At 44.2% G+C, this 12,878-nt stretch overlaps 1 protein-coding gene across 4 annotated transcripts in view; it reads right to left on the reverse strand.

Annotated features, from left to right (window-relative positions):
* pou3f3b (POU class 3 homeobox 3b) overlaps positions 1–12,878 on the reverse strand; it is a 181,156-nt gene that overhangs the window by 99,157 nt on the left and 69,121 nt on the right. For all 4 annotated transcript variants that reach the window (XR_005205714.1, XR_005205715.1, XR_005205713.1 and 1 more), the window contains exon 6: positions 11,160–11,244. The gene's annotated coding sequence lies outside the window, so the exon portion shown is untranslated. The remainder of the gene's footprint in view (positions 1–11,159; positions 11,245–12,878) is intronic.

Genomic DNA, 12,878 nt, shown 5'->3' on the forward strand with positions numbered 1-12,878 from the left:
TGAGTGTGTACGAGCACACAAATCTCATCTTTGTGCCAAGATACTGTGTGTGTGTGTGTTGAGTTAAGCCTCTGATTGAGAAACAAGCCACAGTAGCAACATGCCTCGCTGTTTCCCCCAGCATCTGTCTTGAGCAGCATGGGGCCTCCGTGCGTACGGGAGGGAGGAGGAAGGAGGAAGCCACGGAGCGGCGGCTTCCCTTCATCTCTGATTCCCCTCTCTCTCTCTCTTCTCATTATTTGGGAGGCAACAGTGGAGTTTAAAAAGACCCTCTCTCCTCTCCCTCCTTCCTCTCGTCTCAGTGTGAGTTTTTTTGTCTTCCATCATCTGCGAGTCAGCGCCGGGTCATATCACAACACGACGTGCTCTGCTGTGAGTTTAGCACCAGACACGCCAGCTCCCCGCCACTTCCTTTGCACAGACACAATTTCTTTGAGACACACTGCGCCGCACTGTCAAAATACTGGAGGTAGATAAGGCAGATAGTCGAGCGGAGGAGCTGTCCTGAATGTTAGGAAAATATCACGACTACTTACCGCTTTTCTGTTTCGTGTGAAGGGTGGATGGGAAAAAATACAGAGTGGAAACGAGAGAACAAATTCCCAGTCTAACCATTTAGACTGTTTTTAAATGAGAGTACTGCTGTCTCAATATAGGTCAGATAAGGGTAAAGATTGGTGGAGTACATAGAAAACATCTTTGAGAGGCTAATAGACATTAACACAAGACTGCATCTCAGTCATTTCATTCCCATCGCTGCCAATATCATCTCTCTTTAGCTGTAATGATTAGTAATAAAGGTGCAAAGTGAAGTCAGCTGGCTGTGAGATGATCAGCTCCATATGCCGGCTCTGTTGGGGTGCTATTTCATCCATTTCAGGAATGTTTGGAGTTTGAAGTTGGTGATGCATATTTTGCTTCTGCCTCTGATATACACACCTTATTCCCGAGACAGCCATGTTTAATTAACACATACATATGTTTCCGAATGAGAAACCTACTGGTAAATAGCCTCAACAATCCAGTATACTGTTTGCATTTCATGGTACTAAGCATAGACCGTATATAAGAAGTGGACGTTGTCACCGTGATGTCACACATTACTTTGTGGACTATGGTTCTGAAGCAAGAGTTTGGCTTTTTGGACGTCGTCATCTTGATTTTTGGCCATTGCCAGCTTGTTTTTTTGCAACCAGTGTGATACGAGAGGGTGGAGCTAAGCACAACCGAACGCTGAATAATAATAACGCCGTGGTAGCGACCTGTCAATCACAAGGTAGCCCCGCCCTAAAGCATCCCCTGCTTTATGGTCTATTTGACTCTAAATGGGACCATCATTTACTAAATGAACATCATGCTGTATTGAAGAAGACTTGAAACTAGCGATTGAGACCATAAACTCATGTTTACAATGTTTACTGAGGTAATAAATCAAGTGAGAAGTAGGCTCATTTTCTCATAGACGTCTATACAATCAGACTTCTTTTAGGAGCAGACCAGACCAGAGGAGTCGCCCCCTGCTGGCTGTTAGAGAGAATGCAGGTTTAAGGCACTTCAGTGTTGGCTTCACTTTCGCAAACCGGAGGTTGCAGCCTGGTATTGAGTCTCTGAAGTCATAATATCCCCAGTTTTGGCCTATTTTCATGCTCATCTCCTGTCTCTCTGTCTCCAACATGTTGCTTCAATTTGCTAATCTTCCTGTGCCGTTTCTGGGCCACAAGTTCAAGCTGCTCAAAGCTGCTGAGCAGATGACCCGTCCTAAAAACCGGAGCCTTATATTAGCTGCAAAAAAAAGTAAAACCTCAATTTCAGAGAATACAATCAGACTCCAAAGAGCCTCCTGAGTGTTTACTAGCGAAGGTTGAACAACTCAGAGTGTCCTTGAAGAGGTAGACGAGGCTATTAATAGCCGTGGACTGTAACTGTGTGTGAGGCTGGAGTAGGATGAGTACAGTGGCATTTCAGAGCCATTCATCCAAAGAAAGAGTAATAATCTAAAAGAAAACATGTTGTGTTTTATGCCAGTATGAGCGGTGCTAGTCTGCCGGCCTTCACGTAGTGTACCTCGCCTTCTTTTCTCGTCTATCACGTATATACACTACGCACAATCGCTTCTAGATTCAGGGTTAACAAACAGTTGCTGAGACTAGGATAAATATAGTAAAAGTAGGTTCCTAAATATCAAATCATTTCCAATATGTCTCCTGAAACGAACTATGCAGTTTGGGAATATTTATAGGGAAAATAGAGACAATGTTCTTGTTTGAGCTGTGTTGAGTTTATAAGTTGATTTTCAGACAAATTTCCTGGAAATAAATGCTGAAATCTTAATGATTGGAAAAACTGACGGAGATCCTTTCAAACGCACAAAATATTCATTAAATATTGAAAACATTATTCCTCATTTATCTTGAATTGTATATTTGCCTGTGGACCAATTTGACATTATTGCAGGTTACCTCTCAAATTTCCCAATAATCCCTACCAGATTTTTTTGTGCTTTCCAAGAACCAAAGCATTTACATATTTTTTTAGAAAAGTATTGGACCTCTTCATGACTCCACATTAATGTTCAAGATCAGTATTGTAAGGAGTGACTTATAGCCCCTAAACTTTAAAGGATCGGCATTAAGATGAAGATTTACGCTGTACGTCTGGCGAGCCGATTGCAGATCAAGAGCAGAAGAAGAAAATATACGGACATTGAAATACAAGTGTTCTCCATCTTCATTGGCTCCGTTTCCTCTTTCACCCCTGGCACTGATTCTGCCAGGACTGGGATTCAGTTCAACATGTGTTTAACACCGTTGCCATATTTTGAATATCTAATCCAAATAAATTGTTTCCACAGTCAGGAGCCAGACAACTATATTCAAATATTTACTTTTCTTTTTGAAATTATTCCAATCAATCTGCCCTCCACACTCGTGCCCTCTGAGGTGAGGTTGAAATGGAAAGTCGATTACATTAAAATGATTGTTTTAAACTTAATGTTTGGTTCAGTTTTTTGGCAAAAGTATCAAGAGGTATTAAAATGTCAGTTATCAGGGCAACACCGCTCTGCAATACTGGCAATGTAGGCAAAAAAAAGGGATAAACAAAACTACAAAATTGTTTCTAAAATGAGTACACTTTTGTGAACTAAAGCTGAACTATACTTAAGGCGACCTACAGATGCGTAAAACTAAATTTGCCGGCAGAAGGATTTGGAGGCCAGCCCTGACCGGTGTTTGTGTCCCAAAGATTTGAGTTATTTTGAAGTTACATTAGTGACGTTTGTGACGTTTTTCCGTACTTCTGTTACGTTGTTTCCCTACATATTTTACTTAGTTTACGTACTTATTTGAAGCCCAACTATGATGTTTTTCTAAACCTAACTTAGTGGTTTTGTTACCTAAACATAGCTGCGGACACTACCGTAGTTTTGTTGCTTGGCGTGAAAATGACACGCAAAAGAAGCATACAAATAACACGGGAAAAAGGCGCCAATGCGTCCTCATGACTATGTCCATGTAATGTCGTGCTATTTATACGCCTTCCCATGAGGCTTATAAAACAAACTTCTCCGTCACCAACACACCATCCACTCTGAGGAAAGCCAAGTCCAGAAGAAAGCCAAGTACACAGACAATAGTCTGGTTGTGTCACGCGAAGGAGGCATATCATTAACACCAGAGTTGTAACTGGAAGGGGCCAATCAACACCTGTTATCACGCCATCAAAAGTGACATTTAACCATAAAAACTAAATATGAGTCAAAACAAAACCTCTCTACAACCAACTCCTGTTGTTTCCTGAAAGGCGACTATTTGGTCTGTTATGTAGCACATTCTCGCAGCAAAGCCGGGCCTATATAAAGCAACAATAAGACGGCGACTGTGGTGCTTCCAAGCGAGTCATCTCCGGCAGCCAGCCTAGCTATCATTATCTGTTAAAGAGCCTCCGTCCCTATGGATCATCATTACGAGGCGCATTAGAAAATACTTTGATTAAACTCCCCTAATCCAGCACAGACAGCTGCAGTCCATTCACAGCTGCCTAATCTCCCCGCCACTAAATACCACCGAGACAATGGGCAACAAATGACAAGTTACGTGAGGGGGGGAGGCAGAAATAAAGGAGGGAGAAAACAAAGAAAAAGAGGGGGAGAAAAGGGAGGGGAGAGCTGATTCCTCTATCAAAGGCGGGCGGTAAACAGTGCTGATGGCGAGCCGTATCATGCCAGGAGATGGCTGATGCTTTCTGTGAAATGAAAGGGGATACAGAGAAAGACAGAGGGAATGTGAGGTACAGGGGAAAGAGTTTAGTGAAGCCGGGAGGAGGGAGCCGGAAAAGGGGGGGAGACGGAGCAGAAGAGTGACGCGACAGGATGGGAGGTGGAGCGGCGAAGGATGATGGAGTTGCGTCTCCCCTCGGCTGGCAGATGAAATGTTGCACATGGAGGAGAGATCTCTTTCACCGCCGACTACAAACAGGGCGAGGGTGCTGATGGGAGCCGCCGCAATCAAGATGAGAGCAGAGTACGGCGAGAAAGAGAGAAAAATGAAACTACTCCTCAATGGTACAAATCACCGCGGGGAGGTTATCAGGGCCGTCGGCAATCACTATAATGACAACATGGTGTGACATGATAGTTACAGCACTCAAAGAAAATCATTCGCCCGGGCTGGGGAAGAGATAGGCAGGCGGGCAGCTTCATAAATACTGGTCTGGCTGGGAGAGGGAGTGTAGACGTGTGTGTGTGTGTGTTTTCAGTATTTAAGATGATGGCTGTGTTGGATGTGTAGCTGCAGTTGTTGAGAGGAGGAGGATCGGCAGGTGAGTGTGTTGGACAGTGTTGATCAGAGAGGAGGCGTCGCCATAATAACTTTGATTGTTTGTCCATCATGTTGTGTTGTTGTGATGTTGACATAATTAATTTTAGATAAACTTTTATGTCATAATGACTTTAGTGAATACGAGCTGACCGTTGGACAGCAAGGCTCAGAGCAGTGTCCATTATGTTTTTAGGAGCAGAAACAAGCAATCTGATGTCTGATAAAATACTGCAACCACTTGTTTTGGTTGTGCAATCATGTTCCGCTGCGTAGTACTTTCAGAAAGTTCTACCCCCGGACCAGGGCCTTGTTAGGGGGTAAAATGTTCCCCGGAAATGTCCCCAGAACATTCGGAGTTCCTCAAAAGGTTCCTAGTTCCAGGGTAAAGTTCCTGCGGTCGAAAAGGGGCTATAGGAAGGGGAACCAAATCTAAAAGGCTTGTTGAATAACATGTTCTCTGTACAAGCACTGAAGGGAGTTGTTCATGATATGTCCCCTTTAAGTCAAGGAACTAAGATGTCACAAGTAGTTTGATTACTTCCACTTCATTTAGCAGAAGCAGAAGACAACGGTGCATTTAGTAATCCGCCCACTTCTGTTTCACATGTTAAAGTCCTCAACCGTGGCCACAACAACATTAAGGTCACGGTTAGCAGCATATTTGTCACAAGAGCTGCAACTAACGTTTATTTTCATTGTCGATTAATCTGTCAATTATTTTCTCGATTAATCGATTCGCTGTTTGGTCTAAAAAATGTCATAAAAAGCCCAAGATGACGTCCTCAACTCACTGATATTCAGTTTACTGTCATAGAGGAGGAAAGAAACCAGAACATATTCACATTTAAGAAGCTGCAAATTACTCAAACCGATTAATCAATTATCAAAATAGTTGGCGATTAATTTAATAGTAGACGACTAATCAATTAATCGTTGCAGCTCTATTTGTCACTCGTAATATTAAAACACATACTGGTTTGTACTGGATGCTTTATTCATCCCATTTGGTTTAGAAATGCCTGCAGTGTGCTGAGATAACATTTGAGCTGTGGTGTGTTTACGTCCGTTGGTAACCTCTGAATTAAACAGACAAAAACAGTTAGATGATGACCTTATGCTTTTAATTTGTTGTTTTCGGGGTTCATTTTCTGATAACATAGTTTATGAGTGCAATGCCATTACACGTGTGCCGACCGTGCACGCAGCCTGTTGCAGATGTACATGCTCATTTCATTATTTTTTATTTGATTTATGTACTAGTAACTTCCTTATTTCCCCTCAGGGGGATGAATAAAGTATTTATGATTCTGATTCTGGATCTGGTTAAAACAACCTTGTGAAGGTTTTCCTACATGATGACAAACCAACTTATCTCTTTATAACAAGATAAATTTGTATAATAACGATAAAAATATGCCATAATAACATGAAAATATCTCGTTAACAAGAAACACAGCACAGATTTAGTCACGTCTACGTACACTAAAGTGAATTTAATAGACAAATTCAATATGAACCATGGACTCATCTGGTCAGTCTATTTCTTGGAAAGAGCAAATATTATTAACACTGTGTGTGTGTAGCATGCTGGGTAATTTCCCTGAGCCATGCTGAGGTGCTCCTGGATGAATCATACATGGACATGCTCACAACAGCCATGCTGGGGAATAATGAGGCCCAATGAAGTGAAGAATATGAACACAGCTCGTCTACATCAACACCTCTTTCTCATGGGCTCGCCCCCCCACCCCTCCTCTTCCTCATATTCATCCAAGGTGCGCCGTACGGCGGCGAGCGGTGTGAGCATGCATGTATTATTACACCGCGTGATGGAGGGGAGCGGCGGTGCGACGGATTCAGCGGCCACGGTTGTTACGCGGACGGATGATTGTGCTTGGAAACAGAGGAGGTGCAGGTTAATACGGCTCAGCTCCGCGTCGGGGAGGCTGCTGGCAGGGGTCAAAGGTCGGCTGATGAGAAAGCACAAAGCTAGCGGCGGGCTTCTCTCTGTGTTTGTGTGTGTGGGCAGCGTGGAGGTCAGGGAGAGTGAGTCACCGCAACCACACAGGCCTACACACACACACTCACTCATACACTCACACACTGATAAAGACACACAGATTGTACTTTGATGCAGGCACATCCTCTCACGCTGGGCCTTTGCTGTAGGGCCTCCCAGGTTTTATTTACAGAAAATCAATTAAAAACTCTTCTTAGCCCACAGGAACACACGCAGCAACAACATCATCACGTCTTACTGGAGGAGCTCATGAAACAGACAGGCATTGTGCTACTTAGAGAAGTTGCACTTTTTACTGAACGCCTGCTGAACTGCACATTTTGCTGCAATCCAAAAGCAAAAAGTTGGAGTTGTGGTTGCCCACCAACGGGTCGCGAGTTAAATCTGACTGGTAGCGAGATGATTAAGAGGAGAGAAAAGGTAAACTTCCCTTCTTACTTCTTGTGATTTCTACCTCTACACGTCTAAAAGGATTCAAATAAAACATCTGAGAGGCAACAATGACTCTTTGATTCATCCTCCCATAACCCATATTCATATGCAACCTGTGACAAGGGGTCTCAAGTACAGATATCACAAGAACCGATGTACCAAGTCGATGCCAAAATTCAAATCCGCGATGAAATCAGCAGGATGAGAGCTTGTTAACGTTAGCCCTGCTTGGCTAAATAATACAGCTGACAGCTAACGTACGGAGGTTGCATTGCATTATGATGCATTCAAGCTCTATTCAAATACAACATTGTATTGTGCGAGGGTAAATTATAACATCATGATGTGTTCAAATGTAATTTGTAAAATGTAGTTGTTGGTGAGAATCTTTAATAAACGGTAATAACTAGTGGATGTTGAAGCATATAGGATTTATTGTTTTGTTTGACCATGACGAGTAAACTGAAATTCATGTTGTCCTCCTTCAAATACAATGTTTCTAACGCAAAGCTGTTTAATATAAGTGATAACGCCTGACAGATTTGGGATGAATCCACCACTAAACAGTCTATAATGTCTGTTTTGTGAATGTGATTCCAACGAAACAAATTACCAGCAACTTCTTAACCTTGAGCACAAGTGTGTCTGAATCGTACGTCTCAAAGTCAGTCCATTACCGCGAGAGAGGAGCACTATGTTTTCCATACGGGGTCAGTCACTGTGCAGTAAACAGACCTACTCATCCAACGTAACCCCCGGTCTCCTCGCCCCTCTCTCGGGTCCCCGCAATCATGAAAATGATCGCTATCACGGCAGCAGCCTCTGCCGCCGCCGTCGACTGGACTTCGGGACTCTGCCGTGCTGAGACAGTATCAGTCAGAGGCCATTTACATAATAACAGCTCATCATTCAAAAAGGTCCTTTTGTTTGCGGCATAACAGGAAACTGTCAAGATGTCACCCCTCGGCTGGGGCCTCGGCATGCCGCGCCGGTAAACAGCAGAGGAGGGGTCTAATTGTGGTCGGCGGTAGGACGAGGAGAAAGAGGAGAGGGAGATGGTGAAGAAAAGATATGAGTGGACTGAGTGGAAACACTAGAAAGATTGACAAAGGGAGGAATCAAAAGCAAAATGGCTGAGTGTTCAGTGGGAGACGAGTGATTGAAAGGAGACAAACCTCAAGAGGCCACTTTACCGCCGATATCTGCCGACCTAAAATTAAACTCACTGAGACGCCGATGCCAGGCCGGGGCAGGAAGGGATAAAACACATTTAACATTAGAGAATAGTCTCCCACTCAGAGCGATCATTACGGCTGTTTACTAGAAGAGATTCAAGTGAACGCTGCAATTTGACCTGGACTTTGAATTTATTGCGCAAGCGTGTGCGTTGAATTACAAACATTTGATGGGACAGGAAGTTATGGTTCTACGCCTTCAGACGGACCACAATGCATCTCTAGATATACATAGGATTGATGTTAATGAGTTTAAATCTGACAGGGGAGGGCGGCAAGTTATTGTATTGAAATAGACAAACCAAACTCTAGGTCCACTTACTACATTTTTCAGATCTTTTCAACCACATCACATGGCCTTCATGCCTCCAAGTCCCACGTCTACTGATCTCCATGACACTGAAATGTGATTCATGGCTCCACCAACCAATGAAAACATCATATTTTACAATTAAAAGTAACTTAACTCCTGTTCACTCCAAATCCAAGAGCTTTGACACATCTCGGGGCTCTTTTAGTTTGAACGGGCACGACGCCAGAGCTCACACAGACACACACTCACACTCCTAAGCCATGACAAGCACACACCCAACTTCTTCTTCACACCTCCCCGTGTGTGTGTGACAGGAAATCACCGGCAGCCACTCGACCCAGGAGCCATTTCTCCTCATCTTCGCCGCTCCTCGCGGGCCTCTCAGCATCCACTCCTTCCTAAGACCTGCTCCTCCGCGTCTTCCCCTACCCTCGACGCCTCTCACATCATTTGACATCAAAGGGGCCGCGACGAGCCTCGCTGTTTACCCTCCCTAGCAGGCGCTCATTACAAAAACATCAAAATAAGCCGTGCAGAGAGGCAGGGCGAATTAATGATCTCCCTGTGCCACCGGTGCCCTGCACGCCCTCCGAACGGTGCCAGGCCATTTGATGCAGAGCAAATACACTCTGCTACACGTGCATGTGGAGGCAAACGTGTGGTAGATGAAGACGCCGTATATACACACACCCACGCATGCTCCGGTGCCAAGGCCCGTGGCTGCTAACGACCATTCAATTAGTGGAAATTAGGGGAGCATTGTGAGGTCCATGCTGTGACCATTAGCTGTTGGAGAGAAGCACGAGGAGTGGGCCAGGATTAATCCCTCAAGAGCAGGATGGAGAACCTCGCAGGTCACCAACCAGTTTTGGTTTTGACACTAACGAGGAGGCGTCAGACACGGCGATATGTTTTATAATTAGGGGATCCATTGCAGGTAGCGTGGAGAGCGCGTTATTAGCGATGTTTTGTGGGTGCAGTCAGTTGTTTCAGTAGCAGATTCGACGCAAACGCTCATTAGGCGAAGCGAATCCTCATTAGATCAAGTGATTTCATACAAATTGCCGCTTCGCAAACGCAAACCCGATTGTTAAATCAAAGCGCCTCGCCGATGCATTGTGACACGACACATACATCAGCGTGCACAGGTCGCCCTGCAACACATGGCTTTCCCCATGCATGTAATGCCAGGTTTTTATTTGGAAATTAATTCTTAATCTAATCTATACAGCCCTATTAATAACTATTATAAAGCACACCCCAGTCATGAATTAATCAGGGATTGGTAATTAGTGTAAAATTTAAATGCATGTTGTAAACCCACATTGAGTGTCTGGCACTAGACGGAGGTGCCAAGCCATCGCTGTACTAATTAGTTTGCAATTATGTTTAATAAGTTCTGTGGAAGCCAATCATCTTGCAGTCGGGGAGCTGGGCTCTCCTGATACACGCTCTGTGGATCCAACATGGAGGAGGCAGCGACCAACATCGCATCGCATACATTTGTTTTTTTGTTTTTTTTGCTGAGCTCGATTTTAAGCGACTCCCTCCTTCACACTCAGTTACACACACACTTCCTGCTGGGAGCTTCCCAGAGCAGCCGAACTTCCCTGTTTCTACAACCATCATCTTCTGCTGCTCCCCTCGGAGGGATTCTGTGATCAAGTGTAATTTCGGTGTACCTACTTTCCTCTCCTTGAGCTCATGATTTCCTACATTTCCCAGAGTGCCTTTCAAAAACAATCAGTGTCCCCGACCTTGTAGTACTGCAGGTTATTTGTAGGTAGGGAGGGAAATAGCTTCACTAAATGATTTCAGGCACTCCAGTGGTGTTGAAAGAGTTCAGGAAAGGTTCATTAAACTCACATTCACTCAAACTGCAGTCACTGATGTGAAACTGATATTCTTTTTTCACCAAAATTAGAGCATCTATCCAGAAAATATAGGTGATAGACTCCTTTCCCAGTGCCAGTATGCCGTGCCATTGCACTGACCTTTCTGCTTTTTTGGAAAGACTAACAAAGATCCCCCTTAAAAAGAAGCCTTGTGCAACATTCACGCCATATGGGACTTCCCACGATTACCAGTTTTCGACTTCATATACACATCGACATCAGAGTAATAATAATAATACAGACGTGCCAGAAGAAGCGAACAAACATGGAAGCATCACGTAAGCCAACGTCCTTCGTTCAAGGTAATTAAAAAACGATCTACTGGATACGTGTGGACAGAACATGTTCAATCCTCACACATGTTAGAGTGTCAGTAATAATGACATCACTAATTTGAGCTTCATCTCTATCTGGTGTGACAATACGTCTAGTGATGGGGTCCATTACCTTGGGGTGATTTGTGTGACGGCAGGGTTTCCTGTTCCTCCCGTTCTGCAGATGTGGCACGAATGCAGCACCAAAACACCAAAACCTGCAATGAGATATTTTCTGGTGTCAACCTCTGTTGTAGCTGGAAATATTACCACATTATGCTAGTTTAATTCACATGATTTTGTTTTATTTTTTGTTAACAAAATCACATTTTCGCAGTAAAACACAACTGAAACTATAAAATCTGTGTTTAACAATCCAAATGAGCTGACTGTCCTTAGCTTCGACCTGAACTACGAGACAGGAACGGAGCGAAGATGCATTTTATTTGAAAGAATAAAAACAGCGACTGGTTCTGGAGGACGAAGCTGTGGACAAAAAGTTAATAAAATATCATTCTTGGGCCACGTTGCCGTGCTGGAAGACTGACAACAGAATGAGAGCGTGCAACACCATCACCTCCTAAACCCTGATAAAACAAAGGAAACTCCGCTGTAGCTGTTTAAATTATACTGTAAAAGTTGGACGAAAGATCAGGGAGGACGAAGCGATGCACTCTTCAACCCTCCAGATATAAAAAATAATAAAGAAATCAACACAATGAGCGGCATGAATGCGTGAACCCTGGCTCTGTCTCTGGCAGGCTGAGTGCTACATTGTGGATTCAGAGTTGAAAGCATTTTGAGAAACTTGGCCGCGGACCAAAAAGCCTCTAAATGGCTTCATGGGTTGGTTTCTGAATGGTCAGCTGCGGGTGGGGATGGGGATGGAGATGGAGATGGGGATGGAGGGAGGAGGAAAAAATGGGAGAGCTTTCAAATACAATATTCCTTACAGGATTTGGCAAAAATCAGGTGTTTTTTTCTGCTTTTTTTTGGAACGACAGCTTCAGAGAGCGACATATTAGTAGTTAAAACTCTGACAGCTCGCCACAAAGATCTCCTCCTGAGCTCATGGCAACACATCGGGCCTGACGGCAGGGTTCAGCTGGGACTCTTGGCTCCGGCTCTTGACTCCAACGGGCGCTAACAGTCGCCGCGGTGCCATTTGGACCGCTGCCTGACACCCTTCGTGTTAATAAGAGTAATCAGTGCCCCCATGCCTGCTACCAGCCTACGTAGCACAGCAGAGACATGGCAGAGGCCTGCACCACCACCGCCGCCACCGCCACCTGAGTGTGTTTACCTAAAACACACGCCACCTCCCCCGCTACACACACACCTCATCGGAGCTAATGAGGGGGAAACGCAGTCAATACAGTACAATTGATCAGCATTGTCCGGCGACAGCACGCCATCGATTGGGTTTCCCCTCGCCGGTAATGCCTCATTAGCCGCGTCTACAGCACACATGAGCAAACACACAATCAGGTGCGATGCATGGCGTTTAATTTCAAAGCGCTCGCTCAGCTCCGGTTCGTTTCGCCTCGTGTGCGTTTGCAGTGGATGAATGTGCGGCCGCATTCCATATGTTTTCATTAATATCAATTGTGTGGTATCAATATTAGTGAGGGAGCGTGTTGAGGCAGTGGAAGAAAAGTAATCAAGCTGCAGTTTAATATTAAAACTGTTAATATATAAATGAGCTTTCCTCAACGACAGCCTGGCAAATAATAATGCATTTTGCACACACTCATAACATATAAAACTACAAAACCTAATGAATCCATCGGTACCAACCATGTCATACTAGCTTTTCATGAAGGAGGTTAAATAACGCTCCAAACTTGTGCTT

The sequence above is a fragment of the Sebastes umbrosus genome, chromosome 24 (genome assembly GCF_015220745.1).
Source record: "Sebastes umbrosus isolate fSebUmb1 chromosome 24, fSebUmb1.pri, whole genome shotgun sequence".
Taxonomy (NCBI): domain Eukaryota; kingdom Metazoa; phylum Chordata; class Actinopteri; order Perciformes; family Sebastidae; genus Sebastes; species Sebastes umbrosus.